Here is a 25,415-nt window from a genome sequence, read left to right on the forward strand (position 1 = left end):
CTGTTCTTCTAAGCCATAATTTGTTTGAAAGTAGGTTAGTTCCAGAATATGGTGTAAAGTAGTTTTAACCTTAAATGAAAGCAACTTGCCTCCATCTCTTACCAAGGTGAACCTGTACCCAATATATCATACCAAATATGTTTGCCATGGTTTGATGTAGCAGGAATCTTTATAAAGGGAAATCAGATAGACAAAGTAAATAAACTAATACCTTAGATTACCCAAAGTCATCTTTATTCTTCTCCAACAGTAAAAACAAATTAATTTGCTTTCTGGCCCTTGGCATTTATGAATTCTAATTTAATCACGTAAATTTAGACTTCCTATGACAGAATTTGAAACCACATTGTGAACATGACTTTCACATAAGGCTTGTTCCTTTTTCCTGAATTAGAAAGTAAAATTAAAAAAAGAAAACTCTAAGCTTGTATTAGACCCAAGGCAAAATCAGCATAACCCTGCCATCTCCCGTTAAGTTCATTCAGGACTCTGGGGAGCCATGTCACCATCTGGACTGAAGTGCAAATGGTCAGAGGGAGGCCTGGGAGAGTGTCCTTAAAAAGACCCCAGCTGGCTGAGCAGCCACCTGTTGCCAAGATGAGTGAGGACACAATATATAGTGTTCATCATAATCCATCTGTTTCTAGTCTCCGAATATCTGATGCTGCCATGGCAAGGTACATCTGACACCAGGAGAGGACTGACTCAGACAGGCCAACACTACAAGTCCAACTAAGCAAAAGATGTCTAGAAGTTACCATGATGACAGAGACAGAAGGCCGATTTGGTTAAGGAAGACAGAAGTAGGAGGCTTGGAGAAGCAGAAACACAGGAATTATTTGGAGCCCAGGAGCTCAGAGAAGCCAAAAGAACAGCATTAGGGAGTGGGTTGTTTTAATGGCCTGCTGAACACAGGTGTCTCTGGAACCAGAGACATTGATTGTAACTTCAGAACAGACAGATACATGTAGATTAATTCAACTCCTGACTAAGGCAAAGATATAGAATCTAGGATTAATTTACAGTCTCAGTGGTAAATAATAATAATAAATATAGTCAATACTTACACAGGACTTAGTAGTACTTTGTGTATATTCAATCCTCACCATAACCCTGTGAGGTAGGTACTATGGTTATCCTCAACTTGGAGATTAGAAATATTAAGTGCAGAAGATTTAGTAACTGCCCCAAGTGACGTTAAGTGGTAGGGCTGGATATGAAAGCCAGCTGTCTATACTCTTCACCAGTACCGTATGCTGCTTTCATTTCCTTGTACCTTCCAAGAAACTCCAAAAGCTGAGCTCTTCTCTTATTTTCTTACTTTATACTCCACTTGCCCTATTCAACCCTTTTCCCTCTGATTTCCCCTTTCTATCATATCATGAACATCGGGAGGGATATTCATGGTGCATACCGGGAAAAGGACTTCAAATACATAGAGCATGCCCTCCTCTTCTTCCAAACCCATTTGCTTGGGTTAAAATAAGGAAGGAGAGATGAACTAAATTTCTTATGTTGACAAGAAACTATAAATTAAAACAATGGAGTAGAGAAGAGGTGTTAATAATAGCCTACTGGCTAGACAATTTTCATAACGTGGTTATCTCATCTTTTTTATTATTAAAGATACTTATTTTGTGTTAGAAAAAAAAAATAAAATAAAATAAAATAAAATAAGGAAGGACTTCTGGCTTGGGGCCAGAGAAGTTTCGCTTTTGAGTGCCTGAACCATATAAAGGACATGAGGGTTTGTGTGTGTGTGTGTGTGCGCGCGCACGCGCGCGTGTGTGTGTGTGTGTGTGTGTGTGCCCGTGCACGTGCTTATGCATTTGCACATACTCATACAGATGTAAAGGGCAGTGGGTAGGATAGAGAAGGTGGAGACTGAAGAACAGCGAAAGGTTGAAGGTGGGAATAGAGGAGCTGTGTTTAGGAGGAACTGGCTGAAACTTGTGACTTACACAGGCTGAGTAAAGCCCAAGTGATAAAATGAGGAACAGTTGGGGAAAGGGCAACAGAAGGGACTGAGACACTCAGCACAGCACCAGCTAAGGACAGCGGGTGACTCACAACCAGCAGATTTCAAACAGACAAATGCAGATTGATGGTCTTGTTCTTCAGGTCTCATGAGAACTCTTCCAGAGAATCCTAGAAATAAAAGGGAGGCTTTGAATAGGAGCAGGAAAAAGATGAGACCCCTGAGTTGTACAGGTAAGCACCACCAAGGAGCAAAATGCAAGTATTTTTGTTAATGGGACTTCATTGTTTGCAGAGACCAGCAAGGCCTAGGGACATCCTAGCTTGCTGGATATTCAAGAGAGGGAAGAATAAGAGCCCTTCCATCATGTTGAGCACAACCACCAACATATTCTACTTAATAAAGGTCAACACAAATGTTGTGTTAGAATAGTTTATAATCCATCAAGGCCTTTGTTGTTGAGGTTTTATTTTTGTAGTCATTATTATAAATATTGAGTTTAATCATATATTAAAATGGTTGTTCTCTTTGTTATGGTATTCTCACAATGTGCAAATTTTTGTGCATTTTTCCCATTAATACTGGCACTTGGTACTCAAGCTTGTCCCTCCAGATGTGATTCAATTCAAGTCCTAAGAAATTTAACTGTGACCTTTTAACTATTCACTGAACTTGTGTTTTCTTAGGTTGCCTGAAGTCAGATTCCAAGGACCAGGTGACATAAGTCGTTTAAAAATAAAAAAAAAAAAACCCTCAAAACAACAGAATAAGCATTTTTGATGTAAGCTAATGTGACTGGACCATATGTAATAGCCCTGCTGTCCTACTCCTATTTTTTATTTTGTGCATATCTTTTCAGTCATCAGCTGTAGCAGGCAATCTTAGGGGGGAAACAGCCTTTAAAAATTCTCAAAAGGATGAAGTATGAACAGATGTCCAAGAGAAAGATAAAATAACATTGCAAATAAAATGTAGAGATTTATTGGCACACTTTAGCAAACTGTAATAGAAAATGTTGAGGACCTTTGAGTACAACACTAAAAGAGAAAAGGTAAAAAGTCTTATTTTCATCCATTGGATTCAATAAATCATGTAGTTCCAGTTGTTTTTGAGAAGTTTGTTCACTTACTAGGAGTTGTCATTAGTTGTTAGGTCCAATTTATCATATGCAAAACCCTTTCTCCTGTATGTGTTGTTATAGATAAACAAATTACATGTAAGTAAGCATTTAGGTATTAATTTATAGCATATAACACTTTAACTTAAAATAAAGCCCTTACTTACAAAACAATATAATGATGTTTATTTCTTTTTTTAAAAAAATCTTCATTTTGGAATAGGAATAGAATAGCTACACCAATGAGTCAATCAAATTCCATGGGAAAAGGAATAATATTGAAACATAGTTCATGTTCTTCTCTTTTAAAAAGTAGAGGATACAGTTGGTGTTAGATCAACTCTTTGTATACATATTGGCAGAGGGATAATAAGAAGTAGAATATTATTTACCTACTAATAGGAATTAAATAATTAAGTACACCTTGAGCACCTATTATGAACTAGGCACTATGAGGTTACTATTAGTAGGCAGTGCTTACTCTATGCTTAGTGAAGAAAAAGACATGTAAACAACTATCTAAAGTGCAAAACAGAATTAAATAAGAGCCAGGCATTTTGGTATGAGATATTACCTCATAGTATTAGAATGGCCACCATAAATATATAAAGGGTGGCAAGGATGGGGGAAAACTATAACCCTCATATGCTGTTAGTGGGATTATAAAATAATGCAGCTACTATGGAAAAAGCAGTATGGAGTATCCTCAAAAAATTAAAAATAGGGGGCACCTGGGTGGTTCAGTCAGTTAAAGGGCCCACTCTTGGCTTCAGCTCAGGTCATGATCTCAAGGTTGTGGGGTGGAGCCCCATGTCAGGCTCCACAGTGAGCACAGAATCTGCTTGTCTCTCTCCCTCCCTCTTTCCCCATCCCCCTATCCCCTTCTGCCCCTCTGACTCTTTCTCTGCTCACTCTCTAAATAAATAAATAAAATAAAATATTTTTTTTAAAAAAATTAAAAATAGAACTGTCGCATGATCCAGCAATCCCACTCCTGGGTATTTATCAGAATGAGTTCAAAACAAAATATCAAATAGATATTTGCACACCAACATTCATTGTAGCATTATTCACAACAGCCAAGATATGTACGCAACCTAAATGTCATCAATGCGTCAAAGGATAAAGAAAATGTAAAATGCAATGTATATTATTCATCCTTAAAAAGAAGGAAATCCTATCATATGCAAAAGATGAGTGAATTTAGAAGACATTATGCTAAGTGAAATAAGCCAACCACATAAAGATGTACACTTCATGATTCTACTTGTATGAGTTATCTAAAGTAATCAAATTCATAGAAACAGAAGGTATAATGGTGGTCACCAAGAAGTAGGAAGAGGGGCAAGGGGGGAGTTGTTCAATGAGTATAGAAATTCAATCATGCAAAATTAAAATGTTCTAGAGATCTTTGTACAACAATGAGCACAGTTAACAATACTATAACATTCTTAAAATTGTTAAGAGGATAAATATATGTTATATGTTTTTTACCACAATAAAAGGAGTCCTCAAGAAAAATTAGTGCTTTGGCAATATAAAGAAAGGAATAAATTAATTCTGATTCAGGGGAACATAGCTTCAGAGTGGCGGCAGCATTTGACCTGAGTTTAGAAGAGCGAGTAAAATTTTGATGTACAAGAAGGTATGGGAAAGCATTAACAAAGATCCAGATAAGTAAAATTTCATGGATTGCTTGAGGAACCAGCAATCTGGGTAGTTAGAATACACGCCATGTAGGACAGCTCAGAGCACTTCTCAAACAGCTTCCTTTAAAGGACAATAACATCTTCTCTGTTATCTGTAACAATTTACAGCTATTTTACCAGGATAGAATGTTATTTTATAACCTCATTGTAAAAGTCTTATACATCATAGCTTATTTAACACCCCTCCTAGAAAGTGTAGAAAGAAATAGATTGTGATTCCACTAAATCTTGATATTTTTGCCCTTAAATTTTAAAGAGTTGTTTATCATGACTTAACATGGGACAAAGCAATTCAATTCAAGAAACACAGACATTAAAAACACTATCAAGAGAAAAAGTATATACAAATCAAAGCTCATTACTAAGTTTACAATTCTGATATATATAAGAATATGTTTTGTTGTTGTCCAAGTCTCTTATTCTAAGACAGTTATAAACCTTAATGGCCAAAACTTATTTCTGTCTAAGATATCTTCTGACAAAGATATTAATAATTAAAATAGAAAGAAGGAAGTAAAAGTAATGAATTTAGACTGGGCCTGTTTGAGATGCTTATGGGACATTCGGATGGAAATGTTGAATAATCAATAATAACAGGAGGTTGGAACTTAGAAAAGAGTTTGACAAGAATGCAACTCACATGTACACAGTAAACTAATTTTGACAAAGGCACCAAAACCAAACAACTGGGAGAGGATAGTCATTTTGATAAATGATGCTAGGAAATCTGGATAGCCACATGCAAACTAACGAAACAGGAATCCTATCTTATATCACTCACAAAAATTAACTTGAAATGGATCACAGGGGCACCTGGGTGGCTCAGTGGGTTAAGCCTCTGCCTTTGGCCCGGGTCATGATCCCAGGGTCCTGGGATCAAGCCCCGCGTCAAGCTCTCTGCTCAGCAGGGAGCCTGCTTCCCTTCCTCTCTCTCTGCCTGCCTCTCTGTCTACTTGTGATCTGTCTGTCAAATAAATAAATAAAATCTTTAAAAAAAAAAAAAAGAAATGGATCACAGACTTAAATATACAATCTGAAACTATAAAGCTCCAAAAAAAATAATTATATAGATAGATAGATAGATAGATAGATAGATATGAGAAAAAATCCTGAACATTGCTCTTGCCAATAATTTGTTGGAAAAGACACCAAAAGCATTGACAACAGACCCTAAAATAGACAAGTGGGACTAGATCAAATTAAAGAGCATCTTCACAACAAAGGAAACAGTCAATAAATTGAAAAGGTAACCTACAGAAAAGGAAAAAATATTTAGACACCAAAAATCTGGTAAGGAATTAATATTTAAATTATATGAAGAACCTATACAACTCAATAGCAAAAAAGCAAATAACACAATTTAAAAATGGGCAAAGGACCTGATTAGACATTTTTTAAAAGACAATATGCAAATGACCAGTAGGTATTTGAAAAGATGATCAACATCACTAATTGTCAGAGAAATGCCAATCAAAATCATAATGCGATCATCTCACACCTGTTAGGATGGCTATTATCAAAAATACAAAAGATAAATATTCACAAGGATGTGAAGAAAAGGGAACACTTTTGCACTGTTGGTAGGAATATAAACTGGCATAGCCATTATGAAAAACAGAATGGAGTTTCCTCAAAAAATTCAAAATTTAACTATGAGATGAACTAACAATCCCATTCCTAGGTATATATGAAAGAACTGAAAACAGTATCTCTAAGAGATACCTGCATTCCCATGTTCATTCCAGCATTATTCATAATAGCCAAGATATGAATAGCCTATAAAGAAAATGTGGTTTACATATTATATATTATAGAAAATATTATTCCATTATATGGGTATATATATTGTCCTTATAAATAAGGAAATCCTGCCACATGTGATGCTATGGATGAAAATGGAGGACATTATGCTAAGTGAAATAAGACAAACATTGAATGGTGTCAATTATATGTGAAATCTAAAAAATAAATAAATAAGGCCAATATCACAGAAACAGAGAATAGATGTTGGTGGATGGGGAGTGGGGGAGATGGGTGATGTAGGTCAAAGGGTAAAAATTTTCAGTTATAAGTTCTGAAGATCTAATGTACAGCATGGTGAAAAGAGTTAAAAATACAGTATTGTAAACTTGAAAGTTGCTGAGAAAAGTTCTTAAGCATTCTTATCCACACCCACAAGAAAGAGTTAACTATGTGAAGTGAAGAATGTGTTAATTATCTTGACCTTGATAATCATTCCACAAATGTATATTTATGTCCAATAACCACATTGCACACTTTAAATATATACAATTATATTCATCAAAAAAATAGTAAAATACATTTTTAATTAATTAAAAATCTTACTAAGCTAATTTAGGATTGACACATGAGCAAGAAGAAAAGAATGCATCTGGCCTATGTGATGCAGGGAGTTGTAACTGAGATACGTCATAAACCCAGGCACTTCAAAGTGTTAAAAGCTCAATTAAAGGGTGGTCTAGAAAAAATCCATCCACGAGCTCAGGGAGATAATGATGAAATTTATCTGATTCCTCCTGAGTTCTGAGTGACTGAACAATCAAGAAATTTATTTTAAAATATCAAAACAACAGGCCTATCCATGTAGGTGTCTGGTGGCCAGAACACCAAAGCCAAGAAATTAACATAAAATGAATTCAGACTTTTTTCTATATTCCTGGGGCTCCTGGCAGAAACAAATGCTTTTCAGGGATCTCCCACAATCTGCCCCACAAAACTATTCTCTTTCTCTCTCCCTCCCTCTTGCCCTCTCTCCTAAGCAAACATTAAATAGTAATAAAAATGTACCATGTACTAAGCCACAAGGCAAATCTCAACAAAAAAGTAAAGATTGGATATCATAAAGACTACCTTCTCAATAAATGCAATAAAATTAGAAGTGAATAACAATAATGTAATTCCAAAAGACTCACATTTGAAATATTCAAAATATACTTCTATATAATTCATTGATCCAAAAGAATTCATAAAGGAAATTTTAAAATATTTAGAAAATAATGAATTATTACTTAACAATAATGAATTTAGCTATAGTAGTAGTTACAGGAAATACTACAGCCTAAAATGTATACAATAAAAAAAGGAGAAAGATTAAATTAAGGAGAGTAGCAAATAAGGAGTTCTATTTTGGACTTGATACATTTGAGATAAGTATGACACATCTCCATTACACTTGATCTTAGCCAAAAGGCTGAGAAGCGATTGAAACATCTCCATTAAACTAGTGACCTTACTGTAAGTGCCTAGAATTCAAAGAAGGGTTCAAGTTTCAGGAGAGGAATGTGACAATTATCTCCATATAGATACTATTTACTGTCAAGATGATACATGAAATTACCCAGAGGAAGAGCCTATATAAAAAAGATGGGTAAGAACAGAGCCTTGGAGTCCCCCAAAATTTAGAAGAAAGGAAGATGAGAATCTATCAAAGGAGACTGGAAAGAAGCAAGCTATGAAGGAGGAGAAAACCCGTAAGTATCTTGGAAAGGAAGGTAAGAAATAAAAGTGTTTCAAGAAGGAAGAATTAGTCAACTGATTCATATTCTCCTAGGAGATGAAGTGAGATGGGTGCAGAATTAATAACTGATTGAATTTTGCAATATGGAAGACATTTCAAAGGATTGGAGGAAGGAGAGAGCCTGAATCAACCACTTAGGTAAGGGGGTAGGTGTTGCTTAACTGTAGGGTTCCAGCTCCACCTGTGTCTGGAGAAAGACAAGGGCAGGTGAAGATATAGGTAAAGTTCTCATTGAAAAAGAGTTAAATATAAGATATAAACAGAAGCTAAATTGAAGGTAGTGGATTCTGTGAGATATTCAGAAGGGAAGGGGTATATTCAGAACTACATATTAAGCTGTCTTTGCCTGAAAGGTGACTGGAGAAAGGAAATAGTCTAAGCCAGAGACATCAATGGCTTCAAGCAGTAAACAGTCAGCATTCCAACAGGAAATGGATGGCACATTCATATTAAGATAATGCTAGGAGAGTTTATTTAAGAAGAAATTCAATTTCATGATCTGAGTGGGGATAGGGAACCTCAAGGGATAGTGCAGAAATCAGGAATTAGAAGCAGTAAGACTAAAATCAACTTTCCCCTTCGACCTAAAGGAAGATGGGAAGGATAAAGCATCACAATTCAAGAAGGGAGTTGAGGAGAGCAGATTACCTTGAAAATACCCACATCCCATAGGAGAGACAAGAAAGTATTATTTGACTTCTTAAACTGTATTAATTATTCTTTAAAAAAAATATTTTGTTGACTTATTTGACAGAGAGAGAGAGAGAGAGCAGGCTGAACAGGGGGAGGGGCGGGGGGGGGAGAAGCAGGCTCCCCACAAAGCAAGGAGCTTGAAACAGGGCTCAATCCCAGGACCCTGAGATCATGACCTGAGCTGAAGGCAGACACTTAACCAACTGAGCCACCCAGGCACCCCTGTACTAATCATTGCTAAAAAGAAAACTAAAAGAAGTTTTATTGAGAGATTCCATGTTCCAGGGACTGTACTAAGTTTACATTATTTAAATTCTCAATAACTGTATGATCTAGATACTCCCTGGAGAAACCAAGGAAATAAATACGATGACCTACTTCCCTTCCTCCTTCAGAACTCCTGTCAAGGCTCCCCATTGGTCAGAGCCAACAGTAATCAGAGGACAAGGCATCAAACTGACAGAAAAGAGAATAGTCTTAGCAGTAAAAAAAACAAGCAGATCATCTAAGGCCTAGGCCTACCATGGAGATGGAGGCAAATTAAAACCCAAATCTGATTTCAGCCATCTCACCAAGCAACCATCATGATTAATTGGCTTCCCATTTAGGTTGCTTGCAGAGAGAAGCAAACTGTTGAGGCCAATGCAAATATCTGTTCCACTTAGCATTTTATATTCTCAACTCAGAATTAATAAAATAGCATTCTGGAGTTATTAAAAATAGAAACTTTATAAACTATTAACCAACAGCTCACATGGTTTTAGGATTCGAACAACACAAATGATTGGAGGTAGCTGTGATAGAAACAAAGGCAAAAACCAGAGGAAATTTTAATTAGTCATCAATACTGTACAAAACAGAAGATGTGGCGATGAACACCAGGGCACGGTGGCTGCATAGCAACAATTGACTGAACAGCTACTTCTCCCTTTAATGGTGCATGCTGATCCCTGTTTATTTCCATCCTAGCATGCTTCACTCCACTAAACTAATGACCTCACTCCTACAGTACCTGAGGTGTTCCCTCGTGCAATCCACCTGAAAATCATCTCAGAGGGTCTGGAGCTTAAAGGGGTCTCAAGAGTCATCCTTGGGTTTCCAAATCTTCAACAACTAGAGATACTACATGGGACTAACTAGGAGCTTAATAAAAGGAGGCAAAGGGACGCCTGGGTGGCTCAGTGGGTTAAAGCCTCTGCCTTCAGCTCAGGTCATGTTCCCAGGGTCCTGGGATCAAGCCCCACATCAGGCTTTTTCTGCTCAGCTGGGAGCCTGCTTCCTCCTCTCTCTGACTGCCTCTCTGCCTACTTGTAATCTCTGTCTGTCAAATAAATAAAAATAAAAATAAAAACACTGATCCCTCCTTGCTATGCTTTTTTACTTTGTCTTCTTTATGTTTTTTCGCTCACCTAAAAAATCCTTTTCTAAAAACACTTGTAAGTACAAGCTCCTGAATTTGGATTTTATAACCCTTTTTGTTGTTGTTTACAGCTATAGCATTTTCTTTTCCTCCTTTAATTGTTTCCGTTTCATTGACTAAGATCACTTAACCTGGTTTTATGAGGCCTTTGTGATCTGGAGCCTGATTACTGCCGCAGCTGCATCTCTTTACATGCTTCCCTAGTTCCACATCCACACTGACCTTCCCTGCAATTCATTAGAGAGAGAGAGAGAGGATCTCCTGGAATATTAAATCAATGCACTTAATGGCATATCATTCTGTAAAATTTTACCCCTAGCAGTTTGGACATACTAGAAAGGGAAGTCTTCCCTTGTCACTGTCCTTCTCCAGACTCCCTATTAATATATTCAGTGTCATTCACAGCCATTCCCAAATGCTTCCCTGATGCCCACACTCACAAAGTTGGGTTAAATGCCCTGCCTTTGAGGCCCTAAACAGCCTATAAAAGCCTTATCTGTATTACAGGTTTGCTTATTTGTTTATTTTTCTGTCTTCTCCACTAGACAGGTGGATTCTTGCAAGCAGGACAAGCCACACAGGGGTTGAATGAATCAGTACCTAAAGCTGAATCTAGGGGCCAGTTTGGTCACCTACATCCTCACTATTGTACTAGACATACAGCAGCGCTCCAGGTTACTGGACCCCTAAAAGTGATTTCTCCACTTCACTCCCTTTTCATTCCCCGCACTTACCAATCCCAAGTCATAAAGCAAACTTTCTAAAACTCATTTTAACTTTTTTCCAATAGTCAATACCTCCCACCCAGGCACAGGGAATGTGTTTTCTGATTTCATAATCAATGATATAAACCATTATCACAAATGATACTTCTGTAGGAAATGTAACTCCAAGTGAGACACCAATTTTCTCGGCAACAAGTGTGTGTTCTAGTACATATCTCTGTGACAGCTTATTAAATGGAGCCCTCTTATGACAGGGTTCAAGCTCTTTAAATATATTAAGGTTTCAACCCCTACTTTATAGTGTTCCCCCTTCACTTTCTGTTCTACCCCCACTTTCCCTCTTCACAATGCATGTGCAAATCCACAAGCAATCTCTACTACACACACCCACTTGGCTTTCCGTTACAAGACATGTCAGCCTAATGGATTGGGGGTGTCACTGTTCCTATTCTATTCAAGGAACAATGTCAATAGGAAATAAATCTCCATCCATCAATTTGCTAGAAATCACAGGGTTTCTCAGGTCATGCTGTAATTCACCTAAGAATACCTTGGAACGCAGTAGAACTATTCAGGGGCACCCTATATTCAGCTGAGAGACACACATCCCTCCCTATCAGAAATAATTAAACATGTGCGGATAAACACTGAAGGGATTTTTAAGGAGTTCAGGCTTCATTTCACCACAACCAACCACATTTAGCACAAAGAAGAAGAAATCTCAAACAGGCTAGCCCTTTAGAATTTAAATTCCTACAAGGATCTAAACACCAAAATCACATGAGCTCCCTAATCAGAATGCACTGGTGCACAGAGACCAGAAGAATCTTCACATAATCCAAGAATTAAATGGCAAGCCCCCAAATCACTGAATGAATAATGAACAAAGTAATTTAATCAAATTACCTGCCTCTTGAAGGCTTATTTCAGTTCCTGGAGTGGCCTGCTAGTATGCGATGTCTTTATTTTCCTAAAGGCTATTTTTATCCTGTTACCTGTTTAAACCACCACAGTGGCTCCTTACTATTTGCAGGAGTTTGTGGGCACAAATATCTCCCAGCCTCCAAGGCCTTCCACAATCTAACCCCCATCTATAGCATATTCTCATACTCCTTGTGGTCTTTAGTTTGTCCCTCCAACATGTTGCCACAACCTGACACGTGTTTCTGCATAGTTTTGCCAACGTAACAAGCCCCATATAAATTTATTGTACGTGAATTATAATCAATTTTTAAATGAGAAAGAATTTAATCACCATTAATCAGAGATGTGAATAAGCAAAAAGAGTAGAGTGGAACAGAATAATAGAGGGAAACCTAGGAAACATAATGGTCAGGGAAAGTCATTCTGAGAGGCAGTAGATAGTCTCATACCTAAAATAAGCAAGATCCAGATACACAAAGAAAGAGGAACCTGTTCCTGGAAGAAGGAACAGAATCAAGACCTTGAAGCAGGAAGACTCTTGGTGTGTTCAAGGAATTCAATGTAAGAATGAGAAAAGGACACAAGAAGTTAAAGAGGAAGAAATGGGCAGATCACACAGGGTTTTAGGTCATGGTAAACATTTGGATTTTATCTTAAGTGAAAAAATAAGCCATTGAAAAGTTTTTTTTAAAAAAGATCTTATTTATTTATTTGACACAGAGAGAGATCACAAGCAGGCAGAGAGGCAGGCAGAGACAGAGGTGAGCCGGCTTCCCGCCGAGCAGAGAGCCCAATGTGGGACTTGATCCCAGGACCCTGATATTATGACCTGAGCCAAAGGCAGAGCCTTAACCCACTGAGTCACCCAGGTGCCCCTCCACTGAAAAGTTTTAAGCAAGGGAGTGACCCCTGTTCATTCACCCAACAAGGTTAGTTATCATCTACCATGTGCTAAGCACTGTTGTGGAACAGAAGATGCAACCATAAACAATCATACAATCTTTTACCCTCATGGAACTACCATTCTAGTGGAGGAGACAGTCACCCGATCAGTAAATTAATGCAGCATAGTATCTGTGGATGGTGATGGCTGCTGTAGAGACAAGAAAATGAGGGAAAGGGATAGAGTCTGTCAAGGAGGGTTGCCATTTTAAATAGGGTGGTGTGATGGTAAATGTAATGTGTCAACTTGATTGGGACATGAGATGTCCAGACATTTGGTCACACATTATTTTGGGTGTGTGTGTTTCTAGATGAGATTAACCTTTGAATCTGTAGCCAGAGCAAAGCCGATTGTCTTTCCTAATGTAGATGGCCTCCATCAATTGAAAACCTGAGTAGAAAAAAAAGGGAGCTGAATAAGTGGGAAGTTAATCTGCCTGAAATCTGCTTTTCTTGAGCTGGGACATTGGTCTTCTCTTGCCCTTGGGCTAGAACATTCACCCTGTCCTGGTTCTCAAGCCTTCCAACTGGGACTGGAACTATTCCTTCATCTCCAGCTTGCAGATCTTGGGACTTAACCTCCATAATTGTGTGAGCCATTCCTTATAATAAATATCTCTCTGTGTCTCTCAGGAATATATATATATCATATATATATATCATATATATATCATATATATTCACGAGAATATATATATATTCATATATATATCTTATTAAATCTGTTTCTGTGGAGAGTCCTAACACAGAGAGAATAAGAAGACCTCGTTGTGATGTGATACATGAACAAGACTTGAAAGAAGTGAAGGAAGCAGGACATAGTGTTCATGAGGGAATCTAAGAAAGAGCTGCCAGTGAGGTAGGAAGAAAACTGGAAATTGTGATAGCCCAAAAGCCTACTAAAGATAGTGTTTCAAGTAGTAAAGAACAATCGGTTGTGCCAAATGCTGGCTATTGCTCAGTTAAGAGGAGGGCTAAGACTTGACTGTTGGTTGAATTTTACAATGTGGAAATCAGTGGCAAACTTTAATAAAGTAGTTTCAGTAAAGTAACGGTGGGTATTGGCCTGAATAGAAGGAGTTCAGAGAAAATGGAGAAGTGGAGGAAATGAGTATAAATTACTACTTAGAGGAATTTCCTTGTAAGTGGAAGTAGAAAAATGGGGCAAGGGGTTTGGGTGGATATGCTCGTAGAGATGATCCAACGGAGAGGGGAAAGTAGTGATGCTGGACAGAACCGGGAGAACATCTGGAGTCATTTTTTGAGTAAGTGAAACAAGATTGCATCTCACCCACGAGAGGAGGCGTGGCTTTGGATGGGAGAATGAAGAGTTTATCCAAAATAGTAGGAGGAGAAGGAGGTCAGAATGGCACATATACAGGTAGGTGGATAGACATGGTTCTGAGAGTCTGTGCATATAATCGAAGTTAAGCTTGAGAAGTTAATTTGGACCGTTCTGTGGGCAATAGGCCAAGTGTGAAAGCGGGGAGTCCAGAAAGAAAGCTGGTGCAATTATATAAACAAGAGATTTTGGTGTCTGGGACTAAGGTGGTGGCAATGACGATGAAGTTCTATATTATGATTAAACAACATATGTTATTTCTATGTATCATCAACAATAATCTTTCTAACAAGAATTTATTTATACATTTATTTTGCAGATAAACTGAAAGCACTATATTATGCCTTAGAACAATTACAGACACACAGTACATTTTTAAGTTCCTATCACAAATACGACTAGAAAATAACTTCCCTGTAAGTTTTTATGTTCCATTAGGTATTAACAAGTTCTTTAATCTTATTCCAACATGATATTCTGTAATCAGAAAAAACATGTGACTAGATAATGATATTTCTACTCTTGTCTCCCTCAAACGTCCACCAATTTCCACAATCATAGGTATGTGACAGAAATAGTCCCTGTGGTTCTACAGAGATGTTACTGCATGTTATTGAAATTAAAAGCTAGCTGATGGGAGGGGGAGCACGCATCCTGTTCATAAGCTCTGAAAGGATTATTATCTGAAGCAGAAAATTCCTGTAGAATTGAGACTGAGAAAATATACCTCCTATTTCTATTTTCTACGTATTCTTGATCATTTTTAACTCCACCATAATGTGCATTTATTCTTTCTGTCTCTTTTAAAGCTTCAACAACAAATGTATTTGTAACCATTCTGCTCTTTTATTTAGTCACCTGATGTGAAACCGTCTAATACGCACAAAATATAAGATTCAACCCCACACTTCCCAGTGAGATTTGAAACATGCCTAGACTCTCTGGTAGAAAATAGGTAATTCCCAGGGAGGGAAAATGTTACGCTGTAAATAGCTGCCTCTTGTATTAATCCACAGCCTTTACTATTTGCTCCATTTTCTTTCATAAGATTAACATTTAAAAGCCTCTTTGTCACAGACTGAAATTGAATTGTGAAATGTGCTCCTGAATAAATAATTTTTCCTGAATGTTAATTACATAGGCAATTATACTGAAGTATAATTTTACATAAATACAGTGTTAGAAGTTCTACAGATATGAACAATTGCACAAATGCCTCCTCAATGGGGGGAAAAAAAGTTTCTGAGGTTGAAAGTAGCTAACATGCTGGATAAATATGGAACATTTGATGTATTGAATATTAATCTTTATGTTTATAGAATTCTGTATTACAAAGCTTTCAGGCAACTACACAGCTAAATATTCATAAAGACAAAATATACATACTTTAAAATTTTCCTTACATATTCAGAATAACAAAATAAGTATATGAATATTTGTTTGTTTGTTTTTACTTTTTAAGTTTTTCTTTAAATTCCAATTAGTTAACATACAGTGCAATATTCGTTGCAGGTGTACAATGTAGTGGTTCCACCTTCCATACAACATGTGGTACTCAACACAATTGCACTCCTCAATCCCCATCACCCATTTCCCTCTTACCCAACCCCCATCCCTGCCTTCCTTCTGGTAACCATCACTTTGTTCTCTATAGTTAAGAGTCTGTTTCTTGGTTTGCCTCTCTTGTTTTTTTCCTTTGACCATTTTTTTTTTTCTTAAATTTCACATATGAGTGAAATCATGTGGTATTCATCTTTCTCACTGACTTATTTCGCTTAGCATAATACTCTCTAGCTCCACCCAAATAAGTATACTGATATTTAAGGGTCTAAGCCAAAAGCTATAATGACACAAGTCTAGTTATAAGTAATTTGAAAATAGAATGTATCCAATTTTGATACTCACATTATTTCTTCCAGGTGAAGTATTTCATAGGCAATTATCAGCTCCGTATTTGATAATATGACCAGACAATGATGATGGCAGTGACTAGTTTTCACAAAGCAATCTCACTCATTAGAGGCACTAGACTCTTAGTCAAGAATTCCTACTCTAGTTAAGAGTCACAACCAACCTGGAGCCAGACTGCTGCTTGGAGATAATAACTAATGAAGCAAGTAATCTTTATTGATGACTTCCTGTATGTAGGCACATGGCTAAGGACTCCCTATATTGTCCCTTTTGACCTCACTGCAACTCTATGACATTGTGACAACCACACAGAAAACCAAGCTTAGGAATTTTTTGATTTGCCCAAGTTCATACAACGTTAAAGGTAAATCTGATCCAAATACAGGTCTTTCTCTCTCTTTTCTTTTTAAAGAATTGTTTATTTATTTGAGAGAGAGAGAGAGAACAGGGGTGAGGGGATGGCAAAGAGAGAAAAAGGAGAGAGAGAATCTCAAGCAGACTCTCTTCTGATCATGGAGCCCAATGCAAGGCTCAGTCTTATAACCCAGAGATCAAGACCTGAGCCAAAATCAAGAGTCAGACCCTCAGCCAAGTGAGCCACCCAGTTACCTCAATCCACATCTTTCTTAATTCAAGTCCACACTATTAAGTAGACTCTGTTTTGTAACACAGAAATAAAAGCTTTAATTACTTCAGAATAGAAAATCTGCCAGTATTTAAAATCACAACCTTAACTTCCATGCCTTTTTTTTTCTTTTACAAATATGTATCCTGGTTTGACATTGGGACTGGGTTAAGTGCAGTATCCAAATTACCTGTCTGAATTAGAAGAAGGAAACAAATAATTTGCCATTAATTTTTAAAGAACTTGGCTAAGATTTTAAATCTCAGCCTACAAATCCTTCTTATTCAAAGTGTGATCCATAGGTCAAAAGTATCAACAACACCTGGGACCTTGTTGGAAATGCAGAAATTTAGTCCCCTTACTGGCCAGCCAAACAAGTCCCCAGCTTAAGAAACATTGCTACAAATAATAGGTCATCCAGGTTTACACAGATCCAGCACTAATACCCTTTAAAATTACATAATTTAAAATTACCTAAAAGCACAGTCATGTTTTAAAGTATCCTTTGCAAGTAGATACTATAAACTTCTAGTACTTGATGACAATGATAGGAAAAGGAGGCCAGCAGATGCACTGGATAAGCTTCAGGAAGTACTTTCGTCGGGTTTTCAAATTTCCCCCAGTTTTCCAATCTATAGAGCTAACCCAGAAAAGCTTCTATTTAGAGACTTTTAAGCAGACAGCATTTACTACTCCTTGACTTCAGTGGGAGGATTCTGTTTTCAAAAAAGTATTTCCGTCACTGATTTTTGTAAAAATAATGAATAGATATGATTTTCACAGTACATTATGGCTTCCTTATATTTCTCTTCTATAGCACATTGCTGTGAATCACAAAATACCCCATTAACATCTCCATTAGTTTCATGACATGTTGAAGAGAACACATTGCTATTCTAAATTTACAAAATAGTCAGTGACTTGTCCACATGGTCACAGAATCTGTAAACATTATTATTATTGCTAGTTTCACTTCACATTTTTAAACTTAAACTTCCCAAGAATTCATACCAATACTCTTCTGTCCTTTCTCATAATCTGCTTAGCATTAAGACAGCAATGAAACATTTTGGGAATATATATAATATGCTGCTATTGAAACTTTTTCAAAATGCTACCTATTAAAGACACAGGTTAAAACTTCCTTTACCTGTGCATGGAGTCCATTTTCTGCCTACTTTTGGATTGGGGTAAGACTTTCCTGACTGTACCAGTCAAGGCTTAGTGGGAGAACACAGAAGCCATTCTAGCTAACTAAAGAAAGCAGTATGGAAATTGCTTAAATTAAATGACTTCAACTTTAGGAGTGCTATAGAAACTGAATGCAGGCTGGAACTCATGGAGTGACTCCCAAAGTCACATCATAGTACTTGCTTACTAAGGGAGCTACTGCTTCTGACAAAAATCAGGAAACTGTATGATGAAGAACTGCCTGTGGCATTGGGAAACCTCTACAATAGCAACTAGCTCCAGAACCACACCACTTCTGCCAAAATCCACACAAACCAGTCTTCAATAGAGCCTGCTAAGCATTCTATAGAGCCATTGTCGGATGGATCAAGAAAAAGTGCATCTATGTACGATGGGATATTACTCCATCTTAAAAGGAAATCCTACCATTGTGAAAACATGGATGAACCTGGTGAACACTATGCTAAGTGAAATAAGCTAGGCAGAGAAAGACAAATAGTGCATGGTATCACTTACATATGGAAGCTGAAAAAAAAAAAAAAGTCAAATTCATAGAAACGTAAAGTAGAAAAGAGGTTGCCAGGGGCTGGGGGAACTAGAGAGAGTTTGGTAAAGAGTGAAAACTCTCAGTTCAAAAATGAATAAGGCTTAAGGATATAATGTGTAACATGGTGACTATAGTTGATAACATTGTATTGTATAATTGAAATTTGATGACAGAGTAGAACCTAAATGCTCTAACCAAGAAAAAAAGGTAAATATGTAGTGCTGTGTTAATTAACTCGATGCGGGGAATCTTTTCACAATGTATATATCAAATAATTACATTGCATAATTTAAATATCTAATAATTTTATTTGCCAATTATACCTCAGTCAAGCTGGGGGGGGAGAAGTTATCTATGATTTATGGAATACATGTTAAGACCAGTGTATTCCATGAAAGCCCATCACCTTTTACTTTTTACATAAAATTATTTACTTGGTCAAACTCACTGTTTGTGCGGTAACATGACAAAGTATTTGCAGAAAGATGACAACGGGGAAGACAAAATAAAATCTAGGACAAATGAATACTTCAGTGAGAACAAGTTGAGAACCTTTCTAAAACAGAGTTTGATCCAACTGACCTGCCACTAGATGGGCCCATTCTAAGAAGTCAATCTGCATATCTCTTCCCCAAACCTACTTATCAGCATTCCCCCAATCATGATCTTTCCAAATCCCTGAATATCTAGCCAAACCATTAACCACAGTACATGAATTGGTATAGATACATGATTACAACCATCTCTCCTTTCAGACAAACAACATGGAAAATCAGTTATATCACCCAAATTGCTACCCGCTAGAAGGATTTTCTTTCTTCTTGTCCTTCAGGTCCACCCCTCATGAGGTTATATGGCTGCAGCAGGGCACTGGTGCAAAGTTATATTATAAGACAGAAGCATCTGTAAACCAGAACTGAACTTCTTCCTCCATTAGCTAGTTAGAGAAAAGTCTACCTGAGGCCATGGTGGGTTGATGGAAGTCTGTTACTTTAATAGGTGTAAATACATGGGCGATGTGAGCCACCTGGTCTTAAAACTTATTAGTGCCTCCAGCACATGTGTAGGTCTGATCTCATGCATGCAATTTTCACCTGATGATGGAGTGCTGCTGGACAAACTGAACATTAGTGCCTGGTGGGGCAGAAGACATGTCATTAATAGAGGTGAAGTTCACATGGTCAGACTTTCAATGTGTAACAGAGTCCATTAGCAAGCCAAGAGCAGTTTCTCAACAGTAAAGTATTTATTTCCAAATATTACCAGCTTGCTTTGTATATTATGCTCTGATAGGGGTCTGCTAGAAGCCACATAGGGCATCCCAAACTGCCACAGACATTTCAAGCACCATTGGACTTTCTGGCTCATAACGACTGCATGGCAGAACTTTGTTCCGAGGCTTGGACCAGCTGCAGTGAGCTCTTCCATTCAAAACTAGTAACTTTATGGGTTCTATCAGTAAATAGATTCCAAATGTGGGATATGTTGTCCCTGAGATCCAAAGTGACCCACAATGCAAAGCACCTCCTTCTTAGAAGCACTTTGGAAGGGATAGTCCTTCACACCCCAGATCACAGTCTCCCAGAAATTTCACTGACGTAACTGGCCCTAAATTCTCTTTGGATTATTTTCCTACTCTCAAATAATATATTTCCTACCAGGACTTCTAGAATAACTGTACTATCTATTTACCAGGTCCTGCCATTATGAGGTCATAAAGGAAACAGGTCAATACGTGTTCTCTTGTTTGTTTTGTTTTTGAGATGGTGAAATAATCAAGATCTTACATAATAAAGGTAGCTACCGTGAAGATGAATTTTATAATCTCCATTTTAGTTAAGAAAACAAATGAGTTTGAATATAAGTTCATCCCTTGAACTTATAGGTCTATCAGTCTCCAAATGCTTTTCTCTTGACCTTTATGACATGAGCATCTGGATGGGGATGAGATTTTCAGCTTGTCACGCATTTGTAGGAATGTGAGTCTGGGTGAGAGAGGTGGGAGAGGTAGGTACTAAGGGCACAGGTAATGCCCAACAGTCTTTGTTTACATTTAGCCTGTCTCCCTTATCCAAGTCGTCTACAATGCTCTCACAGGCTCTTAAACTTACTCTTATTATTCCAGCTCTACTAGGTACAGAGTTGGGGGAATGGGAAAGAGTGGGGCATAAATAGCTTGGTCTAAGGTAGATCTTGAGAATTGAGATACAGAAACACTATATTCTTCCTTGATTCCAATAAAAAGATCCATTTTCACAATGGCTTTAACTATTTTTTAAATTTATATTATTTATTTATTTGAGAGAGAGAGAGAGAGGGAGAGATCACTAGCAGGGGGAGGGGTCGAGGCTGAGCAGGGAACCCAATGCCAGACTCAGTTCCCAGGCTGAAGGCAGACAACCAACTGAGCCACCTAAGGACTCACAATGGCTTTAACTATTTAAACAAACTGAAACTTGTCTGGTTTGATTCCAAATGTCAGTGCAATTGAGTGAATTTACTTAAAACTACAATGAATTCTGTTTTTATCAAGAAATTAAATTAGAAACTACTATACCCTGTCACCCAAATCATCCTAGTAATTAATTCAATCAGTCTCCACATTTGATTGAGCAATTCCTCTGACTCATATACTCAACAATATATGTCATTGGGTAAATTCTTCATACCCTCACTTCACGGGAAAGTAGTATCAGGAGTCATGACTATTAACTACTTTAAACGAATATCACAACACCTATTCTTTGAAGCAGAGTTTTGTATTCTCCTATTCCTTATTTCTTATCATGTGTGTGTAATACAGCCCTAAACTGTTGATTAGCTTAAATTCGAGAACTGTTAATACACATTCTTAGCTTATTTAATCTGGTACTATATTCCAGAAAAGTCAAAGTTTAATCACAATTGAACCCCAGTTCTGCCTCTCAGAAACTAGGTGATCTTGGACAAATTACTTCAGCTTTCTGAGCTCTATTAATTTGTAAAATGGAATAAGAACATCTAACAACATAATATCAAGGGTCAAATGAAATAATAAAAATTAAAAACACTTGCAAACTGTTATAAACTAATCTTGTGTGACTTCGTAGTGGCCTTAAAGTATCAAGAATGTCTTGTGTTGAACAGCTAAATTCTGTTTCTTGGCTTATAGACTACTTTGTACAAGATTATATAAATGTTTGTAATTTAAGTTCCATCTAGACTGTGAGCTCTTTTTTTAAGATTGATTGATTGATTGATTTGAGAGAGAAAAAGAGAGCATACCCTTTGGTGGGGGGAGGTGCAGGCAGAGGGAGAAGGAGCCAGATGCTGGGTGGGGCTCCATCTCATTGACCCTGAGATCATGACCTGAACTGAAATCGAGAGTCAGATGCTCAACTGCCTGAATCCCCCAGCCTGCTCCTAGACTGAGCTTTTTAAAAGCTGGTCCTATACTGTATTCTTCTCTGTATCACCATGCCAAATTCAGTTCCTATTATGTAAGTGGTGGGACCGGTAACAGAAGCTGTCCATTCTATTTCTATCAGTCAGGAGATTCAGAATTTAATGGAATCTAACTGGAACTGGTGCCACCCCTCCAGAGTGGTAGAGAGCCATTTACAACTGCAGCTGTAAACTCTTTTTTTAAAACCCAAATCCAAACAAGAGTCAAATCTTTTTGGTAAAAAATCATATTCATTGATATTATTATTTAGTAATGGGCAAAGTTCTATCATGCCCAAATGCTAATAGAAGAAATATACTTTACTCATTTAGATAATACCATGTTGTCTATGGAAAAAAAAAAAAAACATATTCTTACCTTGTTTCTTAAGGAAAATCACTCTGGAAATCAAGTACAGCATCTGCTGGAGGGCAGACTAAACTAAAATTAGAGAATTTTACTTTTCCCCCAGGCATAGGGAAAAAAGGCCATCTCCTCCATCTCCAGACTGGACACAGTCAAGCCTGAGGCCCTCAAGACACAGGAAGGAATGAGAAGGCCAATGGTGGACATGGAAACTCCATTCTATGAAGGAGGGAGTAGAGAAACAGATGAGAAACTTAGAAAAGTTGACTGTAAAATATCAAGGAAAGAGAAGTCAGTGAAGAGAAAAAGAGGACTTTTGAAGACTAAATTAAATGAAGGTTCTTTAGTACAAGAGGGAAAGAAAGACAGTCTTCTCCTCTGTTCTTTCTTTAGTTTTGGTGTTTTGAGACCTAGAAGACCCTTCATCAGAGAACTCGAGAAATTGCTACAATAATCAGATACACAATTGTGCTGAGGAAGATGGCAGAGTGGGAGTACCAGGGAGAGAATGATAATTTCTCCATCACCTTGCTCAGGCTTCAGAAGAAAAGGTGCTGGAAGAATAAAGCCCCTGGCAATGAATTACAAAGCAAAGACGAGATATGGGGGAACCGCGTCAGAGAAGCTCGCAGGCAGTGGAGACCTTCTTCTTCTAAGAATAGAAAGAAAGAACTTTTGGTTCCTCATCGCATGGATAAAAGAAAGAATAAAGAACCCACGATGACTGAATGGGCTGTTCAGCTTTCGGTTTTCCTTCCTTGCCTACGTCTGTGTCATCCTGTTTGTGGTTATTTTGTGTGCCCGTGGATGGTTCCTAAACATTTGGATATTAGAGAATAGTAAAATATCAAGAACTGTTTTGAAGGCTGATACGAACTTGCCATTATTTTTTCCAGGTAAGTAAATTTTAGAAGTACTATCTACTATAACATCATTTTACAAAAGGAAAGCTATTTTTAACCCTCCAAAATCCTCTAATCTCAGACTTTCATAATTGAATAATTTTACCTTTTTTGAAACTAAAATTCTTTATACTATTATTATTATTTCTCTCATTTTTCTCGGGCAGGTTTCAACTTAGTCATGAACTGGGGTTTGTGAACTACTTCCCTAGACTTAAGACTGGATCAGAGCCTAGACAATTCTCCGCATGAAGAAACCCTTCATTTCTCAGATGCACAAAACCATTAGCACTATTATAACATTGTTATGGTGCATAATGAGGTTTGCTCATAGGAATTTGCCTATATTTGCCCATTTTGACCTACAAAAAATGTCATATGGTTCAAATGAATATCATGATCTTTTTGTCTGCACTTGACCATTTTATAATGTCAAATAAATGTTAGAACTATTACAAATGTATTCACAGAAACTGTGGAACTACATCTTTTCTGAAGAAAGTGTGTAATAATTCTTCATAAATGAATTCGTGTTTTGGTTTTGTTTTGTTTTTTTTTGTTTCTTTTGAAAGGGGTGGATTTTTAAAGTACTACTTAAAATATTCTGCACAGTTGCTTGCAGTCTTTATAAAGCAAAGGGGACTACAGAAATGTTAATCTTTTAAATATCTAATTTAATTAATAAACCTTATTAATTAATACATTAAATCAATTTTTAAAAGACTTAATTACTAAATCTTTACTTAAGTCTATTATAACAAATCAGGCTTTCCCTAAATTAACTAAAGATTATCAGGTGCATACCACAGTGTTTAGCATATAATAAAGTTTTAAAACCACCAAAGGTTATTTAGTATATTAAGGATGATTTGGTTAAAAAGAGAGAAGCTTATAAGCCAAGTTAAGTAGTCAGGGTTTGTTATAAGGAGTTGGAGGACCAGGGCATCTGGTTGGCTCAGTTAGTAGAACATCATCTGTAGAGCATGTGACTCTTGATCTTGGAGTTGTAAGTTCAAGCTCCATGTTGGGTGTAGAGATTACTTAAAAATAAGATCAAGGGGCACCTGGGTGGCTCAGTGGGTTAAAGCCTCTGCCTTCAGCTCCGGTCATGATCCCAGGGTCCTGGGATCAAGTCCCGCATCAGGCTCTCTGCTCAGCAGGGAGCCTGTTTCCTCCTCTCCCTCTCTCTGCCTGCCTCTCTGCCTACTTGTGATATCTATCTGTCAAATAAATAAATAAAATCTTTAAAATGAAAAATAATATCAAGCAAACAAACAAATGAGTAAATGGAGTCAGAGGACCTTCATAGAACCTGTAACAAGAAGAGGTTGGCCGCATGGGAATAGAGATGTCCAGCAACTACTTTCTCCACTTTTTGTCAGCTATATGATCTCTCCCCAATACTGTCCTTATTTTTTCTTTCTGTGCACACTCCTAATCCTTGCTCCCTATGACATTGGCTTACAATGTGGTTCCAAGACTGTATGGGAGAAATGACTGTCTCCTCCTCAGATTCCTGCCTGGCCTATAAAACGGCAAGTATTCCCTGTTTAGACAGTGTGGGGCAGGCAGTACACCTTCTCCTTAGCCCCTTCTCTCATTCTTTTCCCTGGGAGTAACTTACCTGATTGGTGGGACTGAGAAGACCTTTGCATGTATAGGGCCCAGGATCTTTTTTATTATCTTTCTTTTGGAGCCTGATCTGCTCAAAAGTTTTGGGTGCTCTCTCCTCCAAGGGTATGTGATTTCTGTGCAGAGTGCTCATCCAGTCAGGCCTTGCCCCAGAGGGTGGGAGGTAGAGAATTCTAGATGCTTTCTGCTACCTGGAAGGAAATTCCAACTAAAAAGAGTAAGGCTAGGAAGCCAGCCCATTTTGGTCTTGTATCCAGATCTGTTTTCCAACTCAGATTTACTAAGAACAAAGCTAATATTTTGGTACCTTCTTAAATCCTGTGTCTCTCCTTTACCCTGGTTACTTGACCCATTCATTCCTTAACAACAAACAACTCTGGAGCCTCCGACCATCTACCTCAGTCTCTATAACTCTGTTCAAACAAAAGA

At 37.5% G+C, this 25,415-nt stretch overlaps 1 long non-coding RNA gene across 1 annotated transcript; it reads left to right on the top strand.

The window, feature by feature from the left end:
• The first annotated feature begins 710 nt into the window (after positions 1 to 710).
• Positions 711 to 23,922, top strand: LOC116593128. Its single transcript, XR_004286765.1, has 4 exons — positions 711 to 1,120; positions 2,122 to 2,211; positions 8,128 to 8,295; positions 22,846 to 23,922. It is a non-coding gene; the product is annotated as an uncharacterized LOC116593128 (long non-coding RNA).
• The last annotated feature ends 1,493 nt before the right edge of the window (positions 23,923 to 25,415 follow it).

This window comes from Mustela erminea, chromosome 6 (assembly GCF_009829155.1).
Source record: "Mustela erminea isolate mMusErm1 chromosome 6, mMusErm1.Pri, whole genome shotgun sequence".
Taxonomy (NCBI): Eukaryota; Metazoa; Chordata; class Mammalia; order Carnivora; family Mustelidae; genus Mustela; species Mustela erminea.